We start from the raw sequence: 11588 nt of genomic DNA on the forward strand, positions 1-11588 counted from the left end.
TACATTTCTGAGTTGCTTAAAAAATTAAAAACAATAATAAAATGTCCATGGGTAATATCAAGTCCCGTTGGGTTTCTCTGAATGTAAAGTTTATACAAGTATAACAAACCATTCAAATAAAAATTGCCAACTGAAGTTAAATGCAAACATTAATCATCAAGGGACATTAAAAGCAATAGAACAATAAAGAGTTTTGGGTAAAGATTCAAAAATCTATAATGTAGTAGGTGCAGACCTAATGTGAACTGGATATTTTACCATTTGAAAATATCCTTTGCGTTTTGAAATAAGGCGCTGTGTGCAATTTTTCATACATAAAATGTCCTATTAGGCCTGTTAAAAAATCAAGAGTAGGTAAACACAGTAAACAGAAATGGGCTGTTCTTTTTAGCCAATCAGAAATTGTCAATCATTTTCACGCATCAATCATTTTTTTGGGTGAAATCGGGTTGGCTGACAGGTCTTGAGAGGGCGGGGTTTTAGAAAGAGGGCGTTTAAAAATGGTGAGTGTTAAAGGTGCTCTAAGCGATGTGGGGTGACGTCACTTCTTGTTGACGTTCGAAGTATTGTCAAAGAAAACAGAGGCTAGCTAGACCCTCCCTTCTCCTCATCCGTGCACTAACCCCCCAAACCCCACCCCCAAATCCTTCTTGTCAGTTATTGGCTGGAACAGTTTGTTTGTGTTTCGTGGTGCGAGTTAGCACTGTTTGTTTTTGTTGCTGTTTGTGGAGCCTGGGGTGTCTGCAGAGACGGCGTTTTTCTACAGTGTGTTCAGGGGACAGGCAGCAAGCGAATAGTAAGGAGATGTTTGTATGTGACAAAAAATGTTTTGACCTAAAAAACGCGTGACATCGCGTAGAGTACCTTTAATAAAACGATTACAATCGCTCACGACGCACTTCCGTTTGGAAATAGTTCGTCTAACTTATTTCCGGTTATGTTTACTTTAAATGTACTGTGGCCAATGAGTTGAACCAACGCCACCTAAAATGAGTGTCAGCAATAAGCAATAAATGTGTCAATTTTTCTTGACAGGAGAAGGTATATTCTGATCTTTACTGTGTTCAGAATTTTCCAGATTTATCGGAACATGTAGTTTTAATCCAACCCAAGCCGATCTGAGAAAGCAGCTGTTACGCCATTATTTCACCAGGATGTCTAAACTAGTGACTGCGACGCTGAAGTCTTTGATAACAGATGACTAACATCAGTACGAACCACGAACATTTATTTATTTAGATTTAATAAATTAACCATTATGTGTCATTTTTCAATGTCAATCTTTTCACTATTTACATGTTTATGCCCAAAAATTATATAATATTCAAAGTAGGCTAGTTGACTCAGACTGTCATTCTCCTCTACTGTAGTACACGTACATTATTGATTAAATAGCCAAGCCTATTTAACATCGTTACAGGCACCTCGCGAGCATTCATTCATTCCACTATTTTAAAAAACTGGAAAAACACCAGCGCACACGAGCAATCCTTTTAATAGTCAATTTCATTTAAAAGTGTAAACCCAACAGGTATGAAGTGTCAGAACTGTTAATGAGAAGCTGAGCATATCTATGCATAGGCTATATATATAATTTTCATAGGACTGCTACAGCTTAGTGGATAAATATAGCCTATTTATTATTCAGAATGCACAGTTGGAAAGAAAATTATATTTATAGGAAAATTTCAGCAGGCTCAAGATAATTAATACAGAGATCATTATGCATTGTTTTAATCAATTGGCAGCCATAAAACATAGTGATAATCTGCATTCTCATGTAGGTGCGCTGAACGCTCTAATCAGAAACTCCCTATATGTAGGCCTACTTACTAGAATGCGGAAGTAGTTGTGCAAGTTGTCCATAACTTTGTAGACTACTTGGTGGATAAATTAAAGACTGAAGGAATGTCTCAACAACTGTTAAAGACAAAGATCTACTACATTGAGGAGGTAGGGATGGGGGAAACGAGGCTCTTCCGAAATGTCGGATCAATTGAACAAATTGTTTCGTAAAAATGTATTCACTGTGTCGAAATTGAAACTGTCCACACTGAGGACATCTGCTGGTTAAAGTGAAAATGCAACAAAAACGTCTCAGTTACTAACGTAACTGAACGAGTATTGCGTACCTATACGCTAAGGGAAAACTCCTTTTCTCCGAAATAGTGAAGCCTTTTATAAAATAACGCAGTGCTACTGCACAGCCATAACAGTGCTGAGGCTTACTCATACGCTATTGGCTGGTCAGTGGGAACTGTACGAACCAATGGCAGAGCGGCGTAACTGTGCGAACAAATCGTTGCGAAACCCGCCAAGCTGAGCACAGAGCCCGCCAGAAGGGGCAGAGCATCTGCCTATAAAAGACGCTTGATTTTCCTATGGATTCAGGTTTAATCGACTGAAGCGACGAATCAACAAGTCGTGTGCGCCATAGCACGACCGTATACGCAATACTCGTTCCCTTATCTCAGGGAACCGAGGTTATGTTAGTAACCGAGACGTTCCCTTTTGAACGGTCAGTCGTATTACGTAGCTATACGCTATGGGAACCAATCCAATCACGCCGTGCTATGATAAGCGCAACGACACATACTGGACTCAAGTTGGATGCCCACAGAAGGGTCCAAGCAACAGCTTATGACATGTCATTATAACCTGCAGTGCGGGGATTCCAAGTCATAAGGAAAGGCGGCCAGTGGCCTAATTTAGTTATGAAGGGCCGGGCTCTTAGAGGACCAGCCGGCCGCGCTAAATATATATCGCCAATAGAAACCCCATTGGACCATGCCCAGGAGGAGACCTTGCCTCTCGTGGAGTGAACTCTAACGCCTGTGGGGCATTGCAGGCCTATAGTAGCATATGCCAGGGCGATAGCCATCTGGACAATCTCTGCTTCGTGACCAGAAGCCCTTTCGTGCGGCCACCAAAGCTCACAAAGAGCTACTCTGGCTGTCTGTACTGCACTCTTAAAAATAAAGGTGCCAGGAAGAACCAAAAAGGGGGTTTCACAGCGATGCCATAGAAGAACCTTTATTTTTAAGAGTGTGGGCGTAGCACTCCACATACATTCTCAGAGCCCGAACTGGGAAGAGTAAGTGTAACTGCTGCTCGTCTTCCGATGCGGGAAGAGCACAGAGCGTGATCACTTGTGCTTTGAATGAGGTTGAAAGCACTTTGGGCATATAGCCGTGTCTTGGTTTGAGGATGGCTTTAGAGTCAGCCGGGCCAAACTCCAGACTGGAAGCACTGACAGAGAGCGCTTGCAGGTCCCCCACTCGTTTAACTGATGTTAAAGCTAGCAGTAGTGCAGTTTTGAGCGAGAGCAGTTTCAATTCAACCTTCAGTAGTGGCTCGAATGGAGGTCCCTTAAGGGCCCGAAACCATGGATAGATCCCATGAGGGCACCATAGGAGGTTGTGGAGAGTTGAGCCTTCTAGCTCCCCTCAGGAAGCAGACAATCATATCGTTCCTCCCGACCGACTGGCCAGCCACCGGCTCATGAAAGAATGGGATGGCTGCCACATAAACCTTGAGCATGGATGGAGTACGGGGTGCATTCAGCCACTCCTGGAGAAAATAAAGAATCAGTGATACTTCACACGAGACTGGGTCCTGGTTCCTGGTTGAGCACCAGTGGCAGAACACAGACCACTTCAGAGCATAGAGGCGTCTCGTAGACGGAGCTCTTGCCTCGCTGATTGTGATTAGGACACTCGCCGGGAGGTACGTAAACTCCCGTCGAGGGGCCATACATGGAGGGCCCACAATTTGGGACGGGGGTGCCAAATCGTCCTGTTCGCCTGGGAAAGGAGGTCTTTTGTCAGGGGTATCGGCCATGGGGCCATGGGGCAGCTGAATCAACTCATGCATCTTTCAGATCCACTGAGAAAAACTAGTCCATCCATGCCCGTTAACCGGGGTAGATTGCGAGCGAATTGGAGCGAGTAGCCCTGTTCTATCGTGTTTATAACCCAACGTGACACACCTTTCCAAGCCTATGCCCGGTTGGCTAGGGTTTTTATAGTGTCAAGTGTCTTTTTTTGTTTTTATTGTTTTCGCTATAACAGCGGTCGAGTGCACGGGGGCGCAAACCTGAACAGACCCACCATTTACTCTCGCAACATTTACTCCATTGGCCTGATCGTTTGGAGGAACACTCTGGGCTTTTTGAAGGGTGGTCCGGCCTCGACAGGACTTAACCCTCCCCTCTTCCTGGTCTGCCTATCAGGACTGGTTTTTTGGCTCAGGGTCGAGGGGGATTCTAGGCTGGGGTCCCTGACGGTTAGGTGGGAAGTGTTTCGTCTGACCTGAGCACTGCAGGAGCCGGCAAGAATTTATGGCAGCTCAAGGCTACAGAGCTGAAGCACTCGGGCAGGAAGTGTCGCATAGCCTGCGATGCCTTCTGTGCCATCGTGAAGCGCTCAGCGAATCTGGTGAAGAGACTGGTGAAGGAGATTGGAGAATCTAAGAAGGCGGTCCTGTCCGCGTCTTTGATCTCCGTTAAGTTTAACCACAAGTGGCGCTCCAGCACCACTAGGCTGGCCATGGCTCGGCATCGAAGCAAGCATTGATTCGAAAGATCAAAAGATTTGTAAAGTGCTCGAAGCTTTGTTTCGATCGCGCCAGGCTGAGGCAACCGACGCCTCGTGTTTCACTAGGCCATGCTGCTCTTCGACTATTTATTAAACTCTTCAGAGGATTCACTTGATTTTCTATTCACAAGAACAAAGGTTTTTTGCTTTGTTAGAGGTGACATTCATAAAAAATGACGAAGATAATCGCTTCCAGTTCCACCATTCATGCAGGCGCTTGTTGAAAAAAGCCATCTTGAAAGAAACCCGTTCAAAACATGCACAGCACTTTAACGTGAGTGACCCGTATACACACAAAGACATGCTGGTCTGACGACACACCCCAACACACATGCTTGTCGGATCTCAAACTCTCTGGGCTAGTCTCTGGGTCCTGCCAAAACTTTCAATTCTTTCTCATAAACCCTCAAAAGGAGAGTTCAAATTTATAGTCATGTTTAATGGGTATTTATTAGCATACATTTTCTTTTTTCAATTCAGGGTACCTTTAGAAATGAAATTGCATGGTGGAAATGGAATGTACATTGTTTTTTAAGGATCAGTGCTGAAATCTAGTAGAAATTGCTAAAACATACAGTACAATATTTATTTATGCATTTCTCTACTAGATTATCTCAAATTTTCCAAAAAATTGGCCCATTAACCCAGTGTATCATATTTGATACATTAAATTCTATGGCTTTTAAATGATCAACATAGTAAAAACTTTGCTAAAAATTAAAAAAAAAAACGTACACACAATCTACATGCCTTCTGTCGTCTGATTGATAGTTTATACTTTTCTAGAAAGTAAAAAGCCTTTTATAGGCTGATTCTTAAAATATCCTGTTTCAGGTCGTGGTTCACATGTCTTTATCGCTGTGAAATCTTTACTGTTTTTTTTATAAAGTAAACTTTACAATAGCTATCAAAATTTCATCTTTAGTTTTTGGGCATAACAACTTCTGCACCGAATTTACTATTATTGCCCAGTTTTGGCCTCTGAATACAATTTAGGTGTATTTCCTTCTCATGTTTGAGCTCCATATTCTCACTACATCACACAATATGAGCCACAAAAGACTGATGTATCATATATAACAAAACACATTTGAATAAAAAAATAAGGTTCAATTAACTGTTCATGTAAAAAAAAAAATTTATATATATATATATTTTTTTCCCTTTCAAGGGAACTTCGAGCTGCGTCAAACGCTGCGGGAACGCCCCTGCGTTGTGCGTCATGAAGCACGTATGGAATCAGCCCAATGGAGAGATGAAACGTCATAGGCGGGTGACGTCATCGACCAGGAAACTATAAAGCACCCCAAAAACACAAGCGCATTAGCTTCTGTGCTTTCAGTCGCGCTACATGTGAATCTGTCCCTGTGTGATATTGTCTGTCTTACATACCCTGCACCACACAAACAATTTATCCCTATATATATATATATTGAGAGATTATGGCGGACGAACAGCAGTTTAGAAAGTGTGTTCCTCCCTGCTCGCGTTATTTAACGAGCGGGGATACACATGATCTTTGTGTTGTTTGTTTGGGAGTTCAGCATGCCCAGTTTGCTCTCGAGGGAGCAGACTGTGAGCATTGCGAGCGTTTGCCGTTAAGGACGCTCCGCTCCCGCCGGTCGCTCTTTGAGGAGAGCGGTTCGGTGCGCGCTCCCCGCGGTTCGGGTCCCGCTTCTGCCGAGGCAGAGCGGCGGCGCTTATCGTGGGGATCGCAGATGGATCTCACAGCGGGGTTTGAGACGGGCTCTGCCTTATCTCTCCCTTCACCTGTGAGATCCAGTGCCTCAGTCCCGGGTTCGGAAGCACGCGCTGCGGTTTCTTCCGCTCGGGCTGAGGCACCAATGCTGCAGCTATCCAGTTCTGAGGAACTTGATGTTGTTAGTGTTGAGGGAGATGTGGAGGATTCGCCACCCCACACTCCTAAGAGTGATGAGCTTATGGAGGTGTTAACAAGAGCTGTTGAAAAACTTAATATTGAATGGCCAGTGACTAGACAGGAGTCTGTTTCTAAATCAAAGTTGGATGAGAGATTTTTGCCGTCACGTGTGCAGCCTCCACGCCGGTGCCTGCCGTTTTTCCATGATCTCCACACCGAGGTGTCGAAATCATGGAGAAAACCGGTGTCATATAGAGTGTTTAGTCCCCAGACTTCAACATACGCTAATATTATGGGAGCCAAGGCTCATGGTTATGGTGCTTTGCCTCGTGTGGAAGAGACGCTTGCGAGCCATCTCTCCCCCGAAGCAGCATCATCTTTTAAGGCACCGGCATTACCCACCAAGCCTTTAAGAAACACTTCGGCTTTAGTGGGTAAAGCATATTCGGCAGCAGGTCAGGCTGCGTCATGTCTGCATACTATGTCAATCTTGCAGGCATACCAGGCTGATCTGCTAAGGGACATGAGTGAGAGTGAGGAGGTCAGTACTGACGTAGTTCGTGAACTGCGTCAGGCTGCTGATTTATCCCTGCGTGCCACCAGAGAATCGGCCAAATTAATGGGTCGTTCTATGGCAGCTCTGGTGGCCGCAGAAAGACATTTGTGGTTAAATCAGACTAATATTAAAGAGAGAGAAAAAGCTTTTCTTTTAGATGCTCCTCTTTCTCCCATGGGGTTGTTTGGTGATGCTGTGAATTCAGTTATCGATAAATTCCAAGAAGAAAAGAAACAAACTGCAGCTTTTAAAAAGTTTCTTCCCCTTAAAGTTCATGTCCCTGGGGCTGCTGGGCGGGAGCAGCCCCGGCCGTCTTCGAGCTCATCACATAGAGCGCAGCAGAGGCAGAGTGTCGCGTCTCGTGCTCCCCCTGCTGGACAGTGGGCTCAGCCGCGACACTCTCAGCCGAAGCCTTCTCCCAGTAGAACTGATCTGAGGACAGTTATATTGGCTAAGAAGGCTTCGGCTAAGAAGAAGTCCTGACGCCAAGCCGTTCAGGATGCTGAGGGTGGTCCCCACCGAGGCGGAAAGGTGTTCACCTCTTTTTACGGTGCCCATTCCTCCTCGGTGCCCTCAGGGGCTCGTTCTGCCAACCCCGCCTTTATGCCGGGGCACAGACGATCCCAGCGAGCGCTTTCCCGAGGGACGCTCGCTCCCTCTGAGGAGGGTCTCAGAGCGGTCAGACCAGTTGTTCCCTGCCGGTGCGCCGTTACAGGGCGCTGCGTCTGCTGCTCAAGTTACACCAGAGGCCAGTCTCGAGAGGCTGGTACCCTTAGTAGAATTTCTGGCAGAGTGGAAAAGCCTTCCAAAAATATCTCATTGGGTCCTGCAGACAGTAGAAAAGGGTTATGCTATCCAGTTCAGGTGTCGTCCACCAAAATTCAGAGGGGTTCTGCACACAGTGGTGGGCCCCGAGCAGGCTCTGGTATTGGAACAAGAGGTGAAAACGCTCCTTCAAAAAGAGGCTATAGAACGGGTTCCTCCTCCCAGTTTGGAGTCAGGTTATTACAGCCGATATTTCATCGTTCCAAAGAAGGATGGGGGGTTGCGTCCAATTTTAGACCTGCGCATATTGAATCGCTCGGTAGGGAAGCTAAAATTCAAGATGCTCACTATCAAGCAGATCGTGTCTCAAATCAGGTCCGAGGACTGGTTTGTCACGATAGATCTGAAGGACGCATACTTCCATGTGTCCATCCTTCCACAACACAGGAAGTTCCTGAGGTTCGCCTTCGGGGGCGAGGCGTACCAGTACAGGGTTCTTCCGTTTGGCCTAGCTTTATCTCCCCGCACTTTCACGAAATGCATGGATGCAGCACTAGTGCCTCTGAGGCTTCAGGGCATTCGTATTCTCAATTACATCGACGATTGGTTGATTTTAGCTCAGACCGAGCAGATGGCGGTTCGGCATCGAGATGTCGTCCTCGCTCATATCAGAAAGTTGGGGTTGAGGCTGAACGCAAAGAAAAGTGTATTATCTCCTTCCCAGAAGACCACTTTTCTGGGTGTCGTTTGGGATTCGGTATCGATGCGGGCGCGACTCTCTCCGACCCGCATCGCTTCGATTCTCTCAGCTGTGAAACAAGTGAAGCTAGGCCAGCTACTCACTGTCAAGCAGTTTCAGAGACTGTTGGGTCTGATGGCAGCAGCGTCCAACGTTATACCTTGCGGCCTGTTGTACATGAGACCGCTACAGTGGTGGCTCAGGACCAAGGGATTCTCCCCGAGGGGAAATCCGCTCCGCACGTTCAAAGTCACGCGGCGCTGCCTTCGTGCTCTGGTCATGTGGAGAGAAACTTGGTTCCTATCCAAAGGTCCTGTGCTGGGGGCTCTTTGTCGTCGCATAACGCTAACGACGGATGCTTCCCTCACAGGGTGGGGGGCGGTCATGAGTGGTCGCCCAGCCCAAGGTCTGTGGCAGGATCATCATCTTTCGTGGCACATAAATTGTCTAGAGATGTTGGCTGTGTTTCAGGCTCTGAAACACTTCCTAACAGACCTGAGAGGCCATCATGTGTTAGTTCAATCAGACAACACGTCGGTGGTCTCTTATATAAATCATCAGGGGGGCCTGCGGTCTCGCCGGCTTTACAAGTTGGCCCGTCAGATCCTCCTGTGGTCCCAAGGGAAGCTACTATCTCTGAGAGCAATGTATCTCCCTGGGTATTTGAATGTGGTAGCAGACTCCCTGTCGAGGCAGGGGCCGAGGCCAGGGGAATGGAGACTCCACCCCGAGGTGGTGGAGCTCCTTTGGTTGAGTTTCGGTCGCGCCGAGGTGGACCTATTCGCTTCCAAGGAGACCACTCATTGTCATCGGTGGTTCTCCATCACTCTTCCAGCCCCCCTGGGGTTGGATGCTATGGTGCAGCCGTGGCCGAGGTCACGTCTGTACGCCTTTCCCCCTATTGCTCTGTTACCAGGAGTTCTGGAGAGGGTCCGCCGGGACGGGGTCAGTCTACTACTAGTAGCCCCGTTCTGGCCGGCCCGAGTATGGTTTGCGGACCTGATTTCTCTCCTGGACGGTTCTCCTTTGGAGCTCCCGGTCAGGAGGGATCTACTCTCCCAGGCGGGGGGCACGATACTTCACCCCCGCCCAGAATTGTGGAAACTGTGGGCTTGGCCTCTGAGGGGGCCCAGCTCATAGACTCCGGTCTCTCAACCGAGGTTGTTGAGACCATTCTTAACTCCAGAGCTCCATCCACGAGGAAGCTTTATGCCTTGAAGTGGAAACTTTTCACTTCTTGGTGTGGAGAACACCTGCAGGACCCAGTTAACTGCCCAGTGGGTGCAGTGCTGGAATTCCTGCAGGAGCGCTTCTCCACAGGGTTATCCCCCTCCACACTAAAGGTGTATGTGGCGGCACTAGCTGCTTACCACGTCCCTTTCAGTGGAGTTTCTCTTGGGAGACACCCGCTTATAACTCGTTTCCTCCGTGGCACTTTGAGGCTGAGGCCAGCAGTTCGTACGAGGGTGCCGACTTGGGATCTGGCCATTGTATTAGAAGGTCTTTCCCTAGCTCCTTTTGAACCTATCGAAGAAGTTCCCGAGAAGTTTCTCACTTTTAAGACTATCTTTTTGCTTGCTATCTCTTCACTAAAAAGAATCGGAGATTTGCAGGCTCTGTCGGTTTCACCCTCGTGCCTGGAATTTGCACCTGGCATGGTTAAAGCTTTTCTGCATCCTAGACCAGGTTACGTTCCTAAGGTTCCTACTAATATTGTTAGACCTACGGTTCTGCAGGCTTTCTGTCCTCCTCCATTTATGTCATCGGACCAGGAGAAACTTAATTCACTCTGCCCTGTTAGGGCATTAGACGCTTATGTCCACAGAGCTGCCCTGTGGAGGAAATCAGAACAACTTTTTGTATGTTTCGGGCCACCCAGGAAAGGGTGTCCGGCGTCTAAACAGAGAATGAGCAAGTGGGTGGTTGAGGCTATCTCACTTGCTTATGAGTCGGCTGGCCAGCCTTCACCTTTGGTTGTCCGAGCTCACTCTACCAGGAGTATGGCTGCTTCTAAAGCTCTTTTGTCGGGGGTTTCCCTGAGTGATGTTTGTGATGCGGCTGGATGGTCTTCACCGCATACTTTTATTAAGTTCTATGACCTAGACTTAAGCTCTACCCCTGGGGCACAGGTGCTCTCGTCCTCTGTGCGCTAGTCTCACATGACGGTCATTTGGTCCTATGGCGACGTGGGTATTCGCGTTCCCGCAGCGTTTGACGCAGCTCGAAGTTCCCTTGAAAGGGAACGTCTCGGTTACGTATGTAACCCTAGTTCCCTGATAGGGAACGAGACGCTGCGTCGCTCCGCCATACTCCCGGCACTCCCGTTAGCGCTTCCTTCAAGCCTATCAGAAGCTAATGCGCTTGTGTTTTTGGGGTGCTTTATAGTTTCCTGGTCGATGACGTCACCCGCCTATGACGTTTCATCTCTCCATTGGGCTGATTCCATACGTGCTTCATGACGCACAACGCAGGGGCGTTCCCGCAGCGTTTGACGCAGCGTCTCGTTCCCTATCAGGGAACTAGGGTTACATACGTAACCGAGACGTTTTTTTTACATGAAGAGTTAATTGAACCTTATTTTTCAATTAACAAAAGACTGATGTATCACAAAAGATCACAAAAGACAAAAGATCACAAAAGACTGATGTATCATATATAACAAAACACATTTGAATAAAAAATAAGGTTCAATTAACTGTTCATGTAAAAAAAAAATTATATATATATATATATTTTTTTTTTTTTACATGAAGAGTTAATTGAACCTTATTTTTTTATTCAAATGTGTTTTGTTATATTTGATACATCAGTCTTTTGTGGCTCATATTGTGTGATATAGTGAGAATATATATATATATATATATATATACATATATATATATAAAATATTTTTCTGGCTATTATTTCATGCCAGACTTTAAAGGGTTAATAGGCTCGTCTTTCATACTTTATTATAAAGATGAGAAATTCAGTTCTTAGCCTAGATATTTTCCCAACTTCTCACTTTCACAGGAATGTTTTTGCAGACCTGTATCGCTTTCTGGAAGAGAACCA

The sequence above is a fragment of the Siphateles boraxobius genome, unplaced genomic scaffold (genome assembly GCF_051911475.1).
Source record: "Siphateles boraxobius isolate OS27281-9 unplaced genomic scaffold, OSU_SipBor_1 3, whole genome shotgun sequence".
Taxonomy (NCBI): domain Eukaryota; kingdom Metazoa; phylum Chordata; class Actinopteri; order Cypriniformes; family Leuciscidae; genus Siphateles; species Siphateles boraxobius.